The following is a 21,714-nucleotide window of genomic DNA, read 5'->3' on the forward strand; positions in this document are numbered from 1 at the left end:
TTGAACTTGTAAAATTACGTTATGTACTACAATTGGGAAGTTCTGTCATTAATTATTTTTGAATATGTATTTCTTTCTATCAACCTCTTTTGTCTCTTCTCATTGTACTCAGATGATAAAACAATTAGATCTTTAATGTTGTTCCATAGCACCTGAGGCTTTATTCATTTTTTTAAAAGTATTCTTTCTCTTCCTTCATATTTGATAATATTTATTGATTTATTTTTAAATTCACTGACTATACTATACTCCAGATTATTTCCATTTTGCCGTTAAGGCTACACAGGTGCTTGTAACTTTCAGATATTGTACTTTTGATTTCAAAATTTCAATGTTTTGCAGTTTCTATTTCTCTGCAGAGAATTTTTACATTTTCATTTAGAACAAATATATTTATCTTTATTGCATTTAGCATAGTTATAATATTTGCCAACATGAGCATTATTGACACTATTTAGATTTGAGAGGTTCTTTTTTAATTTTTAAAAAAATTTATTTAAAGAAAGACTAAACAAAACAGAAAATAGGTAGAAAAAAATAAACAGTAAGCAATCACTAGTTGATGATTAACGATTGTCTTCTTACAAATAGTTATTCCACATACTAAAGTGGAGCATATAAAGTGGGGATTCAAACAGCAAGACTGCAAACAGTTCTGTTCAACTATCCAACAAAAACTTAGAAATATGGTTATCAATCCTATATACTTAAACATACATGTAGTTATCCATATCTTCAATTATGTTGAGATTGAATAAACCCAAGCAGGCTAATATCACTATGAACAAAGAATAATACTATTGCTGGGTTTGACATTATGACACTCCAGGATCAGCACTGGGTATTTTAGGGTCTGTTTTTCTTCAAAGTATCTGTTCATCAGATGTCATAAGATCAGTTCTCATAAATTGTTTATAGGTTCTACACATGCATGAGTCTTAACATGTATTTCTATCTTCTCTATATTTAGAGGAAGAAAAGAAACAAAGCAAGAAAAAACTATAAACACATGAAATGAAAAAAAAACATAAGACCATTGTATAGAGAGTTCTACCATGGTTCCTGTGTTGTCTCTTGTTATCTCCAATAGAATTGGCTATATCATCAGATATAGTATAATTGAATATATCAATACATAATAGTGTTAATAAAAACATAACTTTATATTTAGTATAGACCTTCAAAAACCAGCAGTTACCAAACTAGAATGTGTATTGTAGAGTCTTGTCATCTTCAGTGTAGTTGCCTATACTCTCAGACTTGATACTGTCAATCATATCAGTGTTGAATAAAATCTTCTCTGCCTCATTTCTGTTATGCTTTTTTGCCATCAGTTGTCTGCTTATCTTCTTCATTCTGTTTTCTGCTCCATTCATTGAGGCCTCTATACCACTGTTCCTGGAATCCTATTACTTCTCTCTCTCTCTAGAATGCCCTGTAGTATTCTGTTAGAGTAGTGGTTGCAAATTTCCCAAGTTCCTCTTTGTCTTGGAAGCATCTTGTTTCTATATTAATTTCTAGAGACAGTTCATAAGAGTATATCAATCTGGCATGGAGGTTATTTTCTTTCAGGGCTTGGAATATTTTGCTCCAGACTCTTCCTGACTTGATGGATTGTGTTGAGAAGTCTGCCATTATTCTGATGGACTTTCCTTTATAGGTTATCTGTTTCTTGTCTCTAACAGCTTGTAATATTCTGTTCTTATATTGAATTTCTGGGATCTTGATTATTATATGCCTGGGTGTAGCTCTGTTTTGGTTGTAGGTGGCTGGAGTTCTGTATGCCTCATACATCTGAATACCATTTTCTTTTCCTATGTTTGGGAAGTTTTTCTTAATTATTTCTGTGAATAACCTTTGTAGTTAATTTGTTTGTACCCCTGCTTCTTTGCTCACATTCTTTATTCTCAATTTATAGATCCTCTTGTTGTCTTCTAGTCTTTGTATTATTAATGCTTGTTTCCTTGTTATTTTTAAAACTTTTTCCCTTTCATAATCTCACATTGCAAAATTTTCCTCCAGTTTGGATAATCTATCCTTAGTCTCTTTCAAGCTGATATGCCTTCTTTCCATAGAGTTTTTAATTTCCTAGTAATCTCTTTGAATCTGCTTCATGTATTCTATATATTTTTAATATTCTTTGCCAAATTGTCCTCTCCTTTGTTTGAGTTTCTCCCTTCTTCTGTCTGTGTCTGCTTGAGGGGTACTTAGTATCTTTTTTATTAATCTTCTCATATCTTGCTTTACTTGGCTAAATATTTCACTTTTGAACTCCTCTATGAGGTCTTGAATATATCTCTTTATGTCCACTGGTGCTTTGTCTGATATTGCATGTTTGCTGTTCTCATTCTCCTTTTTATTTACTTGCTCTGGGTCAATGTTTTCAGGGTTGGGACCTGGGGACTTTTTGTTGTTGCTTCCTCTTCCCATCTTTTTGCTTCTTCCAGCAGGCCCGTTTCTTTCTTTGTTGGTTGCAATTCTTCTGAAGCACGCTGACTAGATGACCCTTCCCACTGCCATGTGCTAGTGTGCTGCAGACAGGGACAGTGTATTCTGGCCCCTCCCCTCTGGATCAGTCAAGCTGCTGTGGCCTGTACTGTGTTACTTTGCACTGCCTCCCCTCCAGGTCAGTCAAACTTCTGAGGCTTCACTTGGTTAGTGGGGTTAGTGTGTGCCACTGCTGTAGGGACTTGATTTCAGATAACTTATTGTGTCTCAGCCAGGTCATGTGACCCAGGCCTAGCTCACTACACCAATCCCATTTAGGAAGGGAACAACTGACTGAAGTCACTGCTGCCCCTTGTACTTGCCAGTCTTGCCCAATCCTAGAACGTCTGCTGGAGCCCCCCTTTCTATGGAATGGCTATACTCCCGTCACTCATCACAGGTCAATGTAGGCACCCTGCCAACTCAGCTCTCCGTTTGGCTCACTGACCCTTGAACTCAATGTAACTGTGCCTCCAGTGAGTTGAAGCAGCAGGACCTTGGATGGTTCGGCAAGTCACAGCAGGACCTCGACAAGTCATGGCAGGACCTCGGGTGGTCAGCAAGTCACCCTCTGCAGCAGGAACCCTGAACCTTTAGCTGTTCCAATAGTAACACTGGGACTGTATGTTTGGTTCTTCTCACCTTAATTTCTTCTTGGGATGAGAGAATTCATCTCCCTCTGTTTGGACACCCCATGCTGTATTATGTTGTATTCTAAGTTGATTATCTCAGGAAGCCTCTGTAGTCAGTTGTTATCTATCTGCCATCATTGCTCCTCCCCCCAAGGTTCTTTTCTTCAGTGCTAAGGATCAAATTGAAGGCTTTGTGTGCACTAATATGTAGTTCTTTAATATTTTTCATTACTTAAGTCATTGCAGAGTTGGGATCTGTTGAGAACTGGTCACATTTAAAAATTTTATTTTACCTTTTTCTGTTAAATTTTCTATAATGTCTTTAAATTTTTTGTTATATTCAGAATATGTACAGAATATATACAGAATGGATTCATGTATCATGTCTTCTGTCACTTTATGAATTGCTCTATCACTTTGTTTATAGTCTCTTCTGAATAAATGTAAGTTCTCAATTTTAATATATTGTTTATCTTTTTTCTTTGAAATCTTTGTATATTCTAAGAGATTTGCCTCTAAAAATGTTTAGTATTTTACCTTTCAAATTTAAATCTACAATCTATCTGCATATTTTAAAAATAAAGAATGATATAAAAGTGAGATGCACTTTTTCAATATGGCTATCCAGCTGACCCTGTATAATTAAGTAAAAAGTCCTATCCCTACCATGCTGTAATGTTCAGTAATACATTTACTTACTTAGAATTTTTATTTGGAGACAGTGACAATTCTTAACTAACATTTTAACTTGCAACTAATTCTGTGTAATGTAAGTAGATTTTAGAGAAATGTCATTTCTATTGAAGACTTTTTAGTAGAGGTGGATAATTCTATGTGAAATAACTCATCACTTTATAAATGGAATAGAACTTAAGAAGCTGATAACATTTATAAATTCAGACTTAAATTTCTGTGGACAGAGATAGCTAATTTTGATAATGTTTATGAAGCTCTTAAATAAACTACTACTATTGCAACCATTTCAGTATTTATTTGAATATTTATTCAAATATTTATTTGAGTATTTATTCAAATATTTTATCCTGTTTTTAAACTGTGTGCTTCGTGCTTCCATTCTGTGAATTTGGTTTATAAACAGAGTATTTATATATTTAAGAGTTGAGAAAATACATAGAATGTGCAGTTAAGTTCACACAATTTGGAAAAGTCAGATTTATTACCTGGAGTGGCCAAACTGTAAGGCATGCAGTCCTATAGTTCTGAGTCATATGCTGGTGAATGAGTGGGCTCATTAATGGTGGAAAATATGTATATGTCAGAGATTGGTTGCAAAACCCTCTGAGGACACCAAAATCTTCAAATTCTCAACTACCTTATATAAAATGGAGTATTTATGTATAATCTATGTGTACATCTCCTATACATTAAATCACTTATAGATTATTATATGCAATAGATGTATATGCTATGTAAATTGTTGTTATACTACATTGCTTAAGATATGACAAAAAAGTGTACATATTCACTGTAGATGCAATTTTACAAAAGAATATTTATAATCTGCTGTTGACTGAATCTGCCAATGTGGAAACAAGAATGTGGGGGGCTGACTGAGTCTGTGATAAATCGTTAGTACTGGGCCTCCTTGCTAGTGATAAAATCCACTCAGGAAGCAGAACTACTGCATGGATGTGAGGCAGTGACAATGGAAACTAATAGTGGCCATAAACATAAAAAATGTCTGGCTTGAGACCTGACTGAGATTTTAGGCCAAAACAAAATAAAAAACAAAAAAGCAAGAACAAAAAGAAACAGTATACTGGAGTGCAAATGCCATTCAAATGTAGTGGATAAAATTATACAGCATTTAAATTTGAAGTCTTTGTGCCCAAAAGTTGATTTTTCATTGTGGATGGCATATTGGAATTTTCTCTTGTTTTCAATTTTGTTCAAACAAGCTTGACAGTTAATTTTCTGCCTGTGTAGTATTTCCTTGTGTCTTTTATACTGCCATTGAGAAAGTATATTCTATATGATTTTCACATAGAGAGAGTTGATTGGTCTAAGTGGAAAATAAAAGCCAAAACTGGTGACCTGGAATAGGAGATTTGTGTAATTCCTATCCTGTGGTTTTAACTTTTTTAAAAAAAATTTAAATTTTTTTTATTTAAAGGAAAAAACAAAACAAAACAGTATAAGGGTACAAGTAATACAGAATTTCAAAAAAGAGTAAGAAATCACTAGTTAATAGGTTACATATTGTCATTTTAGAATTAATTGTTCAAGTTACAGGATTAAAGCATACAAAGTGGACATTCAAACAGTGAGACTGCAAACAGTTGTGTTCAGTGATCCAACAAAAATTTAGTAATATGGTCATCTATCTTAACACACCTAAACACACTTGCAGTTGTATACTTTAGAGCACTTTTTCCCCCTCTTTTTTATAACAAAATTTACACATTTTGGGTTTTATTACTCCCATAGTTTTTATTAATTTTTTTGGAAGAGAATAAAACCAAATATGACAAAACAAAGCAGTCAAAACAAAGGATAGACATAGCACATGATGCAAAAACAAAATACAAGATGGTCAACAATGGTTACCATAATGCCTCTTTCTACCTTAAAAATAATTGCCTATATCATTAGGTATAATAAAATTGAACAAAACAGTACAGAACAAGACCAATAAATCCTAAACATTGGAAACATTACAGGACTTCAAAATAAGATAATAGTCAAGCCATAATGGGTGTCATAGTGAATCTTATTGCCTTCAAACTAGTTGCCTGTACCCTCAAAATTCATACTATCAAAAAGAAGAGAACAGAATAAAATCAGTCAATATAAGATGGTGGGAGCAATACAGAGCTTCAAATCAAGTTCATAGTAAATTAAAAAAGTTACTATAATATATCCTGCTAATTTTTTGCTTTTTTCCCTTAATTAAAAAAATAATAGGGGGCCGGGGATTTAGCTCAGTGGCATAAGCTCCTGCCTTGCAAGCAGGCAGTCGTGAGTTCGATCCCTGATACTGATAAAAATGAAACACACACACACACACACACACACACACAAATAAATAACTTTTTAAAAAGGGGGGAGATTGAGATAAAAAAGGACATAACAACATAAAAATACAGGTCAAAGCATAGCAATTTCAGCAACCAAGTGCTTCACCACAAGATAACCTGAATTAATAGTAGTTACCACAGTGTCTCTTTCCTTGAAATATTTGAATATAACTTCGTATACTATGACTTCAAACATATCAAGGCAGTGTGAAACCATTCAAGAGGATGAAATCATTACAGGGTATTTAGAACCAGCTAACAGAAAACAAACAATGGTTTCTATATTGTCTCTTTGCCTATAACAATTTTGGTTTATACTACCACATATGATAAAATCCAGCAGGATACAACATGATAAAACCAATGGAGCCAGAAGAGCCATAGTTTGGTGGGGCTTTAAGACAAGATGGTATTAAATCAGCACTAGCTATTATGATGTCTTGTTTTCTTCAAAATAGCTGCTCATTGCATCACAGGACATAATATCAAACAGCCCAGAATAAAGCCACTCCAATTAATGAGTGAAAATTTTATAAGGCTTCAAGGCCACGTAATGGGGAATCATGGTTACCACATTGTTTTATATATTTGAATCATTTCCTACACTAGGGAAACTATTCGGTGTTCACAGATACGAGTTTAATTTATTTCACTTAAGAGTATGGTTTCCAAATCATCAAGAAGATTATACACCATGACCAAGTGGGATTCATCCCAGGAATGCAAGGATGGTTCAACATACGCAAATCAATAAATGTAATCCACCATATCAATAAAGCCAAAAATAACAATCACATGATCATTTCTATAGATGCAGAAAAAGCCTTCGATAAGGTCCAACATTTATTCATGATAAAAACTTTACAGAAAATTGGAATAGATGGTCTTTACCTCAATATAATAAAGGCCATTTATGACAAACCAACAGCCAGCATCATACTAAATGGCCAAAAATTGAAAGCCTTTAACTTTAAAATCAGGCACAAGACAAGGATGTCCTTTATCACCACTCCTATTTAATATAGTACTGGAAGTACTAGCCAGAGCAATTAGGCAAGAAAGAGAAATAAAAGGGGTAAAGATAGGAAAAGAAGAAGTTAAGTTATCATTGTTTGCAGATGACATGATACTCTACATAGAAGACCCCCTAAACTCCATTGAAAGACTCTTAGATACAATAAATAAATTCAGTAATGTGGCTGGATACAAAATCAATACTCAGAAATCAATAGCATTCCTATACACAAACAACAAAATCACAGAGAGGGTAATAAGAGAAACGGGACTATTCACATTAGCAAGCAAAAAAATGAAATATTTAGGAATTACTCTTATGAAAGAAGTGAAAGACTTATACAGTGAAAACTATAATACACTGAAAAAGGAAATTGAAGATGATCTCAGAAAATGGAAAGACATCCCTTGCTCATGGATAGGAAGAACAAACATTGTGAAGATGGCCATTCTCCCAAAACTCTTATACAGATTCAATGCAATCCCAATAGAAATACCATCAACATACCTTATAGATCCAGAGAAATCACTCCTAAATTTCATCTGGAACCAGAAGAGACCTAGAATCGCAAAGGCAATTCTAAGCAGCAAAGACAAAGCAGGAGGCATCACAATCCCTGACTTGAAGTTATACTACAAAGCAACAGTAGTAAAATCAACATGGTATTGGAATCAAAACAGAGATTAAGATAAATGGAATAGATTAGAAGATACAACCACAACTACAAACACACTCAACCACCTTATCTTTGATAAAGGAGCCAAGCAGGTTCACTGGAAGAACGACAGTCTCTTTAATAAATGGTGCTGGAAAAACTGGCTCTCCATTTGCCGAAAACTAAAGCTAGACCCATGTCTATCACCATGTACTAAATTAAAATCTAAATGGGTCAAAGATCTGAATATTAAAACAGAAACACTAAATCTATTGGAAGACAAATTGGGTAGAAACCTTGGAGACATAGGAGTAGGTAGAGAATTCATGAACAGGACTCAAACCGCACGGGAAATACTTCCCAGAATCAATAACTGGGACCACTTCTTATTAAAAAGTTTCTGCATGTCAAAAGAAATCTCCAGCATAGTGAAAAGAAAACCCACAAACTGGGAAAAGATTTTAGTGAACTCTCTCTCAGACAAGGGACTCTTGTCTAAAACATATAAAGAATTAAAAAAAACTCAGACCTCCAAAATTCAAAGATCCAATCCAAAAATGGGCATCTGAGATGAATACGCAATTCTCAGATGAAGAAATGCAAATGGCAAATAAATACATGAAAAAACGCTCATCATCATTGGTCATTAGAGAAATGCAAATTAAAACCACACTGAGATACCATCTCACTCCTGAAAGAATGGCCAGGATCAAGAAAACCAACAACAAATGCTGGAGAGGCTGTGGGGAAAAAGGAACTCTCCTGCACTGTTGGTGGGAGTGTAGACTGGTACAGCCTTTGTGGAGGTCTGTCTGGAGATTTCTCAAAAAGTTGGGATTGGAAATCCCATTTATTCCAGCTATTCCACTTCTAGGCATATTCCCAGAAGAACTGAAAGCATCATACCACAGTGATATATGTGCACCTATGTTTATAGCAGCACAATTTGTAATCGCCAGATCTTGGAAACAACCCAAGTGTCCATCAACTGAGGAATGGATAAAAAAGTTGTGGTATTTCTATACAATGGAATATTATTCAGCTATAAAGAAGGATCACATTGAGATATTTATTAATAAATGGGCACAGCTTGAGACCATACTCATAAGTGAAATAAATAAATCTCGCATGTACGAATACCGAATAGTTTCCCTAATGTAAGTAATGATTCAAATATATAAAAAGATGTGGTAATCATGATTCCCCAGTATGTGGCCTTGAAGCCTTATAAAATTTTCACTTATTAATTAGAAAGGCTTTATTCTGGGCTTATTGATATGGAAATATTTGAAGCTATAGTATATAAAGTTTTATCCAAATATTTCAAGGAAAAAGACAGACACTATGGTAACTACTATTCTTTAAAAAAATTATTTAGTTATTTCTTATGTTTATTTTAATTAAGGGGAAAAATTAAAAAAATTGGGATATATAATAGTAACTCTTTTTGATTTCCTATTAACTTGTTTTGAAGTCCTGTAATACTCCCACGATCTTGTTTTGACTGATTAGACTCTGTTCCATTCTGTGCGATAGTATCAAGTTTGAGGGTATAGGCAACTACTTTGAAGGCAATAAGACTCACTAAGATGCCCATTCTGGTTTGACTATTTTCTCCTTTGGAAGTCCTGTAATGTTTACAATGCCTAAGTTGTATTGGTCTTGTTCTCTACTGTTTTGTCCAACTTTATAATATCTAATGAGATAGACAATTCTTTTTAAGGAAACAAGAGACAATGTTGATAACCATTGTTAATAACCTTGTACTCTGTTCTACATCATGTGCTATGTTTATCCTTGGTTTTGACTGACAGCTTTGTTTTGCCATATTTGACTTTATTCTCTCCCCCCCAAAAGTAATAAGAACTAAGGAGTAATAAAATCCAAAATGTGTAAATTTTGTTGTAAAAAAGAGAGGGAGGAAAAAAAAAGAGCTCTAATGGATATAACAGCAAATGTGTTTAGGGGTGTTAAATAGCTGACTATATTAATGTTTTTGGATCATTGAACACAGCTGTTTGCAGTCTCTCTGTTTGAATGTCTACTTTGTATTCTTTGATACTGTGATGTGAGCAACTATTTCCAAGATGATAATATGTAATCTATTAATAGGTGATTTCTTACTGTTATTTTTTTTTGTAGTTCTGTATTATGTGTAACCTTACACCACTTTGTTTTGTTTTGTGTTTTTCTCTTTTTCCTCTTAAATAAAATAAAAAGAGAGTATGGTTTCAAGCTGCGCCCAGTTATTGATAAATATCTCAATGTGATCCTTCTTTATAGCTGAGTAGTACTCCATTGTATAGAAATACCACAACTTTTTTATCCATTCCTCAGTTGATGGACACTTGGGTTGTTTCCAAGATTTGGCGATGACAAATTGTGTTGTTATAAACATAGGTGCGCATATATCACTGTGGTATGATGCTTTCAGTTCTTCTGAGAATATGCCTAGAAGTGAAATAGCAGGAACAAATGGGACTTCCACTCCCAGTTTTTTTTTTTTTTTTTTTTTTTTTTTTTTATTTAAGAGGAAAAAGAGAAAAACACAAAACAAGACAAAGCAGTGTAAGGTTACACATAATACAGAACTACAAAAAAAAAAATAAACATAACAGTAAGAAATCACCTGTTAATAGATTACATAATATCATCTTGGAAATAGTTGCTCAAATCACAGTATCAAAGAATACAAAGTAGACATTCAAACGGAGAGACTGCAAACAGCTGTGTTCAATGATCCAAAAACATTAATATAGTCAGCTATTTAACATCTCTAAACACACTTGTTGTTATATCCGTTAGAGCTCTTTTTTTTTTCCCTCCCTCTCTTTTTTATAACAAAATTTACACATTTTGGATTTTATTACTCCTCAGTTCTCATTACTCTCTTGGGGGGGAGATAATAAAGTCAAATATGGCAAAACAAAGCTGTAAGTCCAAACCAAGGATAGACATAGCACATGATGTAGAACAGAGTACAAGGTCATCAACAATGGTTATCAACATTGTCTCTTGTTTCCTTAAAAGGAATTGTCTATCTCATTAGATATTATAAAGTTGGACAAAACAGTGGAGAGCAAGACCAATAAAACTTAGGCATTGTGAACATTGCAGGACTTCCAAAGGAGACAATAGTCAAACCAGAATGGGCATCTTTGTGAATCTTATTGCCTTCAAATTAGTTGCCTATACCTTCAAACTTGCTACTGTCGCACAGAATGGAACAGAGTCTAATCAGTCAAAACAAGATCTTGGGAGTATTACAGGACTTCAAAACAAGTTAATAGGAGATCAAAAAGAGTTACTACTATATATCCTAATTTTTTAAGTTTTTCCCTTAATTAAAATAAACATAAGAAATAGCTAAATAATTTTTTTTAAAGAATAGTAGTTACCATAGTGTCTGTCTTTTTCCTTAAAATATTTGGATAAAACTTCATATACTATAGCTTCAAATATTTCCATATCAAAAAGCCCAGAGTAAAGCCTTTCTAATTAATAAGTGAAAATTTTATAAGGCTTCAAGGCCACATAATGGGGAATCATGATTATCACATATTTTTATATATTTGAATCATTACTTACATTAGGGAAACTATTCGGTATTCATACATGCGAGATTGATTTATTTCACTTATGAGTATGGTCTCAAGCTGCGCCCATTTATTGATAAATATCTCAATGCAATCCTTCTTTATAGCTGAATAATACTCCATTGTATAGAAATACCACAACTTTTTTATCCATTCCTCAGTTGATGGACACTTGGGTTGTTTCCAAGATCTGGCGATTACAAATTGTGCTGCTATAAACATAGGTGCACATATATCCCTGTGGTATGATGCTTTCAGTTCTTCTGGGAATATGCCTAGAAGTGGAATAGCTGGAATAAATGGGATTTCCAATCCCAACTTTTTGAGAAACCTCCAGACAGATCTCCACAAAGGCTGTACCAGTCTACACTCCCACCAACAGTGCAGGAGAGTTCCTTTTTCCCCACAGCCTCTCCAGCATTTGTTGTTGTTGGTTTTCTTGATCCTGGCCATTCTTTCAGGAGTGAGATGGTATCTCAGTGTGGTTTTAATTTGCATTTCTCTAATGGCCAATGATGATGAGCATTTTTTCATGTATTTATTTGCCATTTGCATTTCTTCATCTGAGAATTGCGTATTCATCTCAGATGCCCATTTTTGGATTGGATCTTTGAATTTTGAAGGTCTGAGTTTTTTTAATTCTTTATATGTTTTAGACAAGAGGCCCTTGTCTGAGAGAGAGTTCACTAAAATCTTTTCCCAGTTTGTGGGTTTTCTTTTCACTATGCTGGAGATTTCTTTTGACATGCAAAAACTTTTTAATAAGAAGAGGTCCCAGTTATTGATTCTGGGAAGTATTTCCCGTGCAGTTTGAGTCCTATTCATGAATTCTCTACCTACTCCTATGCCTCCAAGGTTTCTACCCAATTTGTCTTCCAATAGATTTAGCGTTTCTGTTTTAATATTCAGATCTTTGACCCATTTAGATTTTAATTTAGTACATGGTGATAGACATGGGTCTAGCTTTAGTTTTCGGCAAATGGAGAGCCAGTTTTTCCAGCACCATTTATTAAAGAGACTGTCGTTCTTCCAGTGAACCTGCTTGGCTCCTTTATCGAAGATAAGGTGGTTGAGTGTGTTTGTAGTTGTGGTTGTATCTTCTAATCTATTCCATTGATCTTCAGCTCTGTTTTGATTCCAATACCATGTTGATTTTACTACTGTTGCTTTGTAGTATAATTTCAAGTCAGGGATTGTGATGCCTCCTGCTTTGTCTTTGCTGCTTAGAATTGCTTTTGCGATTCTAGGTCTCTTCTGGTTCCAGATGAAATTTAGGAGTGATTTCTCTAGATCTATAAGGTATGTTGATGGTATTTCTATTGGGATTGCATTGAATCTGTATAAGAGTTTTGGGAGAATGGCCATCTTCACAATGTTTGTTCTTCCTATCCATGAGCAAGGGATGTCTTTCCATTTTCTGAGATCATCTTCAATTTCCTTTTTCAGTGTAATATAGTTTTCACTGTATAAGTCTTTCACTTCTTTTGTAAGAGTAATTCCTAAATATTTCATTTTTTTGCTTGCTAATGTGAATAGACCAGTTTCCCTTATTTCCCTCTCTGTGGTTTTGTTGTTTGTGTATAGGAATGCTATTGATTTCTGAGTATTGATTTTGTATCCAGCCACATTACTGAATTTATTTATTGTATCTAAGAGTCTTTCAATGGAGCTTAGTGGGTCTTCTATGTAGAGTATCATGTCATCTGCAAACAATGACAACTTAACTTCTTCTTTTCCTATCTTTACCCCTTTTATTTCTCTTTCTTGCCTAATTGCTCTGGCTAGTACTTCCAGTACTATATTAAATAGGAGTGGTGATAAAGGACATCCTTGTCTTGTGCCTGATTTTAAAGTAAAGGCTTTCAATTTTTGGCCATTTAGTATGATGCTGGCTGTTGGTTTGTCATAAATGGCCTTTATTATATTGAGGTAAAGACCATCTATTCCAATTTTCTGTAGAGTTTTTATCATGAATGAATGTTGGACCTTATCGAAGGCTTTTTCTGCATCTATAGAAATGATCATGTGATTCTTATTTTTGGCTTTATTGATATGGTGAATTACATTTATTGATTTGCGTATGTTGAACCATCCTTGCATTCCTGGGATGAATCCCACTTGGTCATGGTGTATAATCTTCTTGATGATTTGCTGGATCCTATTTGCCAATATTTTATTGAGGATTTTTGCATCTGTGTTCATTAGGGAGATCGGTCTATAGTTCTCTTTTTTAGTTGGGTCTTTCTCAGGTTTTGGTACTAGAGTGATATTTGCTTCCAGGAATGACTTAGGCAGGATTGCTTCCCTTTCAATTTCATTGAATAGTTTGAGGAGTGTCGGCATTAGGTCTTCTTTGTATTTCTTGTAGAATTCTGCAGTGAATCCATCTGGGCCTGGGCTCTTCTTGGTGGGTAAGGACTTAATTACATTTTCAATTTCAGTAACCGAGATTGGGTTATTCAACAGTTTTACATCCTCTTGATCTAGCTTTGGCACTTCATATGCTTCTAAGAAACTGTCTATTTCTTCTGTGTTATCAAACTTTTGAGAGTAGAGGTTTTCAAAATAGGTGTTGATGATCTTCTGTATTTCTATTGGGTCTGTAGTGACTTCTCCTTTTTCATTTCTTATTGCATGAATTTGAGCTTTTTCTTCCCTTTTTTTAATAAGGTTGGCTAGGGGCTTATCGATTTTATTTATTCTTTCAAAGAACCAACTCTTTGATTTGTTGATCCTTTGGATTGTTTTCTTAGTCTCTATTGCATTGATTTCTGCTCTGATTTTTATAATTTCCTCTCTTCTTTTGGCTTTGGGCTTGACTTGCTCTTCCTTTTCTAGCTGTTTGAGGTGTAGCATCAAGTTATTTATTTGTATTCGTTCTGTTTTCCTGATGTGGGAACTCAGTGCAATAAATTTTCCTCTCAGAACGGCTTTCATTGTATCCCACAGATTCCGGTAAGTTGTATCTGCATTTTCATTTTCTTTTAGGTATTGTTTGATTTCTTCTTTAATTTCTTCTGTGACCCACTGATTACTCAAGAGTGTGTTATTCAGTTTCCATGTGTTTGTGGGATTTTTGCGGTATCTTTTATCATTAATTTCTAATTTCAGAGCGCTGTGATCCGATAACATGCAAGGGATGATTTCAGCTCTTTTGCACTTGTTTAAATATGTTTTATGAGCTAATATATGGTCTATTTTAGAAAATGATCCATGTACTGCTGAGAAGAATGTGTATTCTGATGTTGTTGGGTGGAACATTCTGTATATGTCTATCAAACCCATTTGTTCACAGGTATGATTCAGTTCTGTTATTTCTTTACTCATTTTCTGTCTGGTCGATCTGTCCCTTGGTGTCAATGGCGTATTAAGGTCTCCCGTTACAATTGTGTTACTGATAATTTGAGTTTTCATTTCTGTTAATAATTGTTTTATATAACTGGGCGCTCTGGAGTTTGGTGCGTATATATTTAAGATAGTTATCTCTTCCTCTTGGAGTTTTCCCCTTACGAGTATGTAGTGACCTTCTTTGTCCTTTATGGTCATTGTTGGTTTAAAGTTCACGTTGTCTGCAAACAGAATGGCTACTCCTGCCTTTTTTTGGATTCCTGCTGCATGAAGAATTGTTTTCCATCCTTTGACTTTCAGTCTGTGAGTATCCTTCTGGGTTAGATGGGTTTCCTGTAAACAGCATATGGTTGGATTTTGTTTCTTGATCCATTCTGCTAGTCTGTTTCTTTTGATTGGTGCATTGAGACCATTTACATTAATGGTTATTACTGTTAAATGTTGTTTAATTGTAGGATTCTTATCTCTCTGCTGTTGCATCTTTATCTTTCTGTTCTGTTTAATTATTTGCTTTGCTTAGTGGTTTTTTCCTTTGTGTATCTAAACTGTCTTTCAATATTTTTTGCAGGGTTGGTTTGGTGTTCATGAAGTTCTTCAGCTGTTCTTTGTCATGGAAGTTTCGTATTTCACCATCTATTTTAAATGATAGTGTTGCAGGATATATCAGTCTAGGTTGGAAATCATTTTGCTTTAGGATCTGGAATACTTCACTCCATGCTCTTCTTGACTTTATTGTTTGTGCTGAGAAGTCTGCTGTGATTCTGATAGGTTTTCCTTTATAAGTGATCTGTCTTTTCTCTCTGACAGCTTTTAATAATCTATTCTTGTGTTGGATTTCTGGGATGGTGATTATTATATGTCTGGGTGTAGTTTTATTTTGGTTATGACTATTTGGAGTTCTATATGCTTCACTGATCCTGATGTCAGTTTCTGATCTCATGCTTGGGAAGTTTTCAGCTATTGCTTCTCTAAATATCCTCTTGATATCCTTTATGTTGTCTCCTTCTTTTTCATTAATCCCTATCATTCTTATGTTATTCTTCTTTGCATCATCTTGCAGTTGTTGAATTGTTATTTCCTGATTCCTTGTTATTTTTAAAAGATCTTTCCTTTCCTGTTCACTTGCTGTAATCCTGTCTTCAAGGTCTGAAATTCTGTCTTCACTTTCATTAAGGCGGTTTTTACAACTTTCAGTGGAGTTTTTTATTTCCTGTATATCTCTGTGCATCTGCATTATGTATTCTGTTTGTTTCTTATATTGCTCGTCTAGGGATTCTATCTTTTTGTTTAATTCCTCCAATTTTTTATCTGTGTTTTCTTTAGATATATTTAGAATCTCTTTCATTTCTTTTATCATTTCTTCTTTTATCTGAGAAATTATTTCGAGTTTGAATTTCTTTAAAGCTTCCTGGAGTTGCTTGTCAACTTCAGTAGCTATTGTGTCTAATATATGAGGAGGATGGGATATATTTTCTTCTAAATACACTTCTCCTAGGGTTTCCTGAGTTCGGCTGGAGGTTTGAGGTTGTAATTTGGTCTTTCGTTTTGTCATTTTCCTATATTTCTGTGTTTCAAGTGTTATTTGAAAGCCTCCTCAGGATCTGTTGAAAATCCCCTTCTATGTTTGCAGCTACTGAGACTCTGGCACCCCTCTACCCCAGGCCATTGGGCCTGCAGAACCAATGGCCCTTCTCTGCTTGATCAGAACTCCGCGGTTCCAGACAAGCTGGGCCTCAGGGACACTGTGCACCCACCTGCCCCTTGGTAGATCCACAGCTCTTGGATCGCAGCCGGGTTAGGGTACTCACCACAGACCGCAGTGCCTCAGGAGCCTGTGATCCCTCCCTGCTGGCAGAGATATCCACAAACCTCCAGACAAAGGAAGGGCCTCCTGCGGGCACTCCGGATCTACCCTGCTCCTCCTCTGCACGCAGATGGCTATGCGCGGCTGGGCTCAGGCCGAGGTGCCTCAGGAACCCGGGACCCCTCCTCCTCCAGACAAAGGAAGGGGCCTCTGCAGGCGGCTCCGGGTCCGCGCAGCTCCTCCTCCGCACACCGACGGCCAGGCGCGGCTGGGTACGGGCCGAGGTGCCCCAGGAACCCGGGACCCCTCCTCCTCCAGACAAAGGACGGGGGCCTCTGCAGGCGGCTCCGGGTCCGCGCAGCTCCTCCTCCGCACACCGACGGCCAGGCGCTGCTGGGTACGGGCCGAGGTGCCCCAGGAACCCGGGACCCCTCCTCCTCCAGACAAAGGACGGGGCCTCTGCAGGCGGCTCCGGGTCCGCGCAGCTCCTCCTCCGCTCACCGAAGGCCAGGCGCGGCTGGGTACGGGCCGAGGTGCCCCAGGAACCCGGGACCCCTCCTCCTCCAGACAAAGGACGGGGCCTCTGCAGGCGGCTCCGGGTCCGCGCAGCTCCTCCTCCGCTCACCGACGGCCAGGCGCTGCTGGGTACGGGCCGAGGTGCCCCCGGAACCCGGGACCCTTCCTCCTCCAGACAAAGGACGGGGCCTCTGCAGGCGGCTCCGGGTCCGCGCAGCTCCTCCTCCGCTCACCGAAGGCCAGGCGCGGCTGGGTACGGGCCGAGGTGCCCCAGGAACCCGGGACCCCTCCTCCTCCAGACAAAGGACGGGGCCTCTGCAGGCGGCTCCGGGTCCGCGCAGCTCCTCCTCCGCACACCGACGGCCAGGCGCTGCTGGGTACGGGCCGAGGTGCCCCAGGAACCCGGGACCCCTCCTCCTCCAGACAAAGCCACTCCCAGTTTTTTGAGAAATCTCCAGAGTGACCTCCACAAAGGCTGTACCAGTCTACACTCCCAACAACAGTGTAGGAGAGTTCTTTTTTTCCCCACAGCCTCTCTAGCATTTGTTGTTGTTGGTTTTCTTGATCCTGGCCATTCTTTCAGGAGTGAGATGGAATCTCAGTGTGGTTTTAATTTGCATTTCCCTAATGACAAATGATGACGAACATTTTTTCATGTATTTATTTGCCATTTGTATTTCTTCATCTGAGAAGTATGTATTCATCTCAGATGGTCATTTTTGGATTGGGTCTTTGAATTTCAAGCTGCGCCCATTTATTGATTTTAATTCTTTATATATTTTAAGCAGAAGTTTTTGTTTGAGGGAGACTTTACTAAGATTTTCTCTCAGTTTGTGGGTTTTCTTTTCACTATGCTTGAGGTTTCTTTTGACATGCAGAAACTTTTTAATAAAAGGTGGTCCCAGTTATTCATTCTGGGAAGTATTTCCCATGTGGTTTGAGTCCTGTTCATGAATTCTCTACCTACCCCTATGTCTCCAAGGTTTCTACACAATTTGTCTTCCAATAGATTCAGTGTTTCTGTTTTAATATTCAGATCTTCAATCCATTTAGATTTTAATTTAGTACATGGTGATAGTCATGGGTCTAGTTTTAGTTTTCAGCATATGGAGAGTCCAACACCATTTATTAAAGAGACTGTCATTCTTCCAGTGAAACTGCCTCCTTTATCAAAGATAAGGTGGTTGAGTGTGTTTGTAGTTGTGGTTATAGCTTCTATTCTATTTCATTTATCTTAGGCTCTGTTTTGATTTCAAAACCATGTTGATTTTACTATGGTTGCTTTGTATTATAACTTCAAGTCAGGGATTGTGATGCCTTCTGCCTTGCGCGTTGCTTAGAACTGTCGTTGCTATTCTAGGTCTCTTCTAGCTCCAGATGAATTTTAGGAGTGATTTCTCTGCATCTATGAGGTATGTTGGTATTTTTATTGGAACTGCATTGAATCAATATAAGAGTTTTGGGAGAATGGCCATTTTCACAATATTTATTCTTCCTATCCATGAGCAAGCGATGCCTTTCCATTTTCTGATATCATCTTCAATTTCTTTTTTCCCTGTTTTATAATTTTTCCCTGTATAGGTCTTTCACTTCATTCATGAGAGTAATTCCTAATTATTTCATTTGTTGGTTGCTAGTGTGAAGAGTGTGGCTTCTCTTATTTCTCTGTGACTTTGTTGTTAGTATATAGGAATGCTATTGATTTTTGAGTATTGATTTTGTATCTAGCTACATTACTGAATTTATTTATTATATCTAAGATTCTTTCAATGGAGTTTAGGGGGTCTTCTATGTAGAGTATCATGTCATCTACAAACAATGATAATTTAACTTCTTTTCCTATCTTTACCTCTTTTATTTCTCTCTGTTGTCTAATTCCTCTGGCTAGTATTTCCAGTACTATATTAAATAGGAGTGGTTATAAAGGACATCCTTTTCTTTTGCCTGATTTTAAAGTAAAGGCCTGCAATTTTTGGTTATTTAGTATGATACTCGCTGTTGGTTTGTCATAGATGGCCTTTATTATATTGAGGTAAAGACCATCTATTCCAATTTTCTGTAAAGTTCTTATCATGAATGAATTTTGGACCTTATCGAAAGCTTTTTCTGCATCTATAGAAATGATCATGTGGTTCTTACTTTTGGCTTTATTGATATGGTGTATTGCATTTACTGATTTACATATGTTGAACCATCCCTGCATGCCTGGGATGAATCCTACTTGGTCATGATGTATAATCTTCTTGATGATATGCTGCATCTTATTTGCCAATATTTTGTTGAGGATTTTTGCATCCGTGTTCATTAGGGAGATTGGTCTATAGTTATTTTTTTTTGGTTGGGTCTTTCTCAGGTTTTGGTACTAGAGTAATATTTGCTTCCAGGAATTACTTAGGAAGGGTTGCTTCCCTTTCAATTTCATTGAAGAGTTTGCGGAGTGTTGGCATTAGGTCTTGTTTGTATTTCTTGTCCAATTCTGCAGTGAATCCATTTGGGCATGGGCTCTTCTTTGTAGATAAGTATTTATTTACATTTTCAATTTCATTAATAAAAATTGGGTTATTCAGCAGTTTTACATCGTCTTGATCTAGCTTTGGTACTTCATATGTTTCTAGGAATCTGTCTATTTCTTGTCTGTTATCAAACCTTTGAGAGTAGAGGTTTTTGAAACAGGTGTTGGTGATTTTCTGTATTTCTATAGAGTCTTTAGTGATTTCACCTTTTTCATTTCTTATTGCATGAATTTGAGCTTTTTATTCCCTTTTTAAATAAGTTTGGCTAGGGGTTTATCAATTTTATTTATTCTTTCAAAGAACCAATTCTTTGATTCGTTGATTTTTTGGATTATTCTCTTAGTCTCTATTGCATTGATTTCCACTCTGATTTTTATAATTTCCTCTCTTCTTTTGGCTTTGGGCTTGACTTGCTCTTCTTTTTCTAGGTGTTTGAGGTGTAGCATCAGGTTATTTACTTGTATTTGTTCTGTTTTCCTGATGTGAAACTTAGTGCAATAAATTTTACTCTGAGGACTGCTTTCATTGCATCACAGAGATTCCATTTGTATTTTCATTTGCTTGTAGGTATTGTTTAATTTCTTTTTTAATTTCCCTGGTGACCCACTGATTACTCAATATTGTGTTATTCTGTTTCCATATGTTTGTGGGATTTTTGCAGTATCTTTTATCATTAATTTCTCATTTCAAAGTGCTATAAAAATATGGAATGTTTCACGAATTTGCATGTCATCCTTGCGCAGGGGCCATGCTAATCTTCTCTTTACTGTTCCAATTTTAGTATATGTGCTGCCAAAGCAAGCACTGTGGTTTTAACTTTAATTTCATGCAAGATAATCAGGCCCACTGAAACTGATTTTGTTATGTAAATTAGAAATCTTGGTATTCAATGCCAAACTTACTATAATAATTATATCATATGTTGTCATTTAGTGTCTCATATTTGAAATACATGGCATGATATCCCATTTTGGACTCCAGTTTTCCTAAAATGTGTTAAATTCCTGTAGTTTTGTGCTTATATATCATAATGTAAGTGATCCTATAGCAAATTGTCATTAATAGGAGAGGTCAATCTGAATTAATAAAGTGTCTAAATGGCAGAGTTAAAACTATGCAATTATTCTTATTGATAAACAATGTATATCACTTGAACTTCTGACTGAGGGTAGGGGACAGTCACGTGGTGGGTATGATAGAAGATTGAGACAATCAGTATAAATTACAACACAACCTTTGCTCTAGGGATGCTATTAAGGGCCAACCACAGATAAGTGCACTAACCTTTCTGTCTTAAGTCTTTTGTTAGAGACTGCCATTGGTCATCATTTTGAAGATTTAGCAACAGAAGTGGCCAGCATTTTGAGTTGTTTGGCAGAACCACATTTGGGTGGTGCAAGGAGTGAGCTATGGAAGATGCTGTTTTGTGTTCTGTGTCACAGCCCCTTGGCTTTGGTGAGGGTAGACAGCTCCCATGCATGCTGTTAACTTACCAACTATTTCTAGAGTTTCTCAGCTATTCTGCAGGGTTTTCTCTGAAGCCACAGGAGCTTGGTCATTCCACACAGAGGTATAAAGAAATTAACTTCCCTGAGGATATAAACTTTAGGAAAATACTCTTTCAGAATAATAATTCTAAAATACTATTTTCTGTGGGATCTGAGAGATCCCCAGTGATACTGAGCCTCACCTGCACCACAGATGTAACTACTTCAACAACATAGCCATCATTAGCTTTCCCTCTTTCTTCATTTTCATCTTGATCTCAGCCTTTCTACCCCTCATTTCTATTTTGAGGAATCATTTCTAAATAAACTTTCAGGTTTCACTTGTTTAAATTTATCAGTAAATCATGAATATTTTCTTACACCTTTAAATACTTTTTGAAAAAAATTATTGTGGCTTCCAGGAGAACATGGCAGATAGATAGCAGCAGCTTTGGAGGCTCTCTGAGAAACCACACGTAAAATCCAAGAATGGTGCTGGGTGAGAAATCCTAAGCAAGGGGAGATATACTTTGCCAACCCAGGAATGAACTAAACTAGGAGAAACCAACTGGAAATGCAATCCCAGTGATATAACAGGGACAGATAAGGTCTCATCACAGAAG

At 36.3% G+C, this 21,714-nt stretch overlaps 1 non-coding gene across 1 annotated transcript; it reads right to left on the reverse strand.

The window, feature by feature from the left end:
* Positions 1–20,302: 20,302 nt before the first annotated feature.
* Positions 20,303–20,409, reverse strand: LOC111756717 (U6 spliceosomal RNA). Its single transcript, XR_002791131.1, has one exon. It is a non-coding gene; the product is annotated as a U6 spliceosomal RNA (small nuclear RNA).
* Between the last annotated feature and the right edge of the window lie 1,305 nt (positions 20,410–21,714).

The sequence above is a fragment of the Cavia porcellus genome, unplaced genomic scaffold, assembly GCF_034190915.1.
Source record: "Cavia porcellus strain 051 isolate PalLab524CR breed Dunkin Hartley unplaced genomic scaffold, mCavPor4.1 scaffold_3, whole genome shotgun sequence".
NCBI classification, from domain to species: Eukaryota; Metazoa; Chordata; class Mammalia; order Rodentia; family Caviidae; genus Cavia; species Cavia porcellus.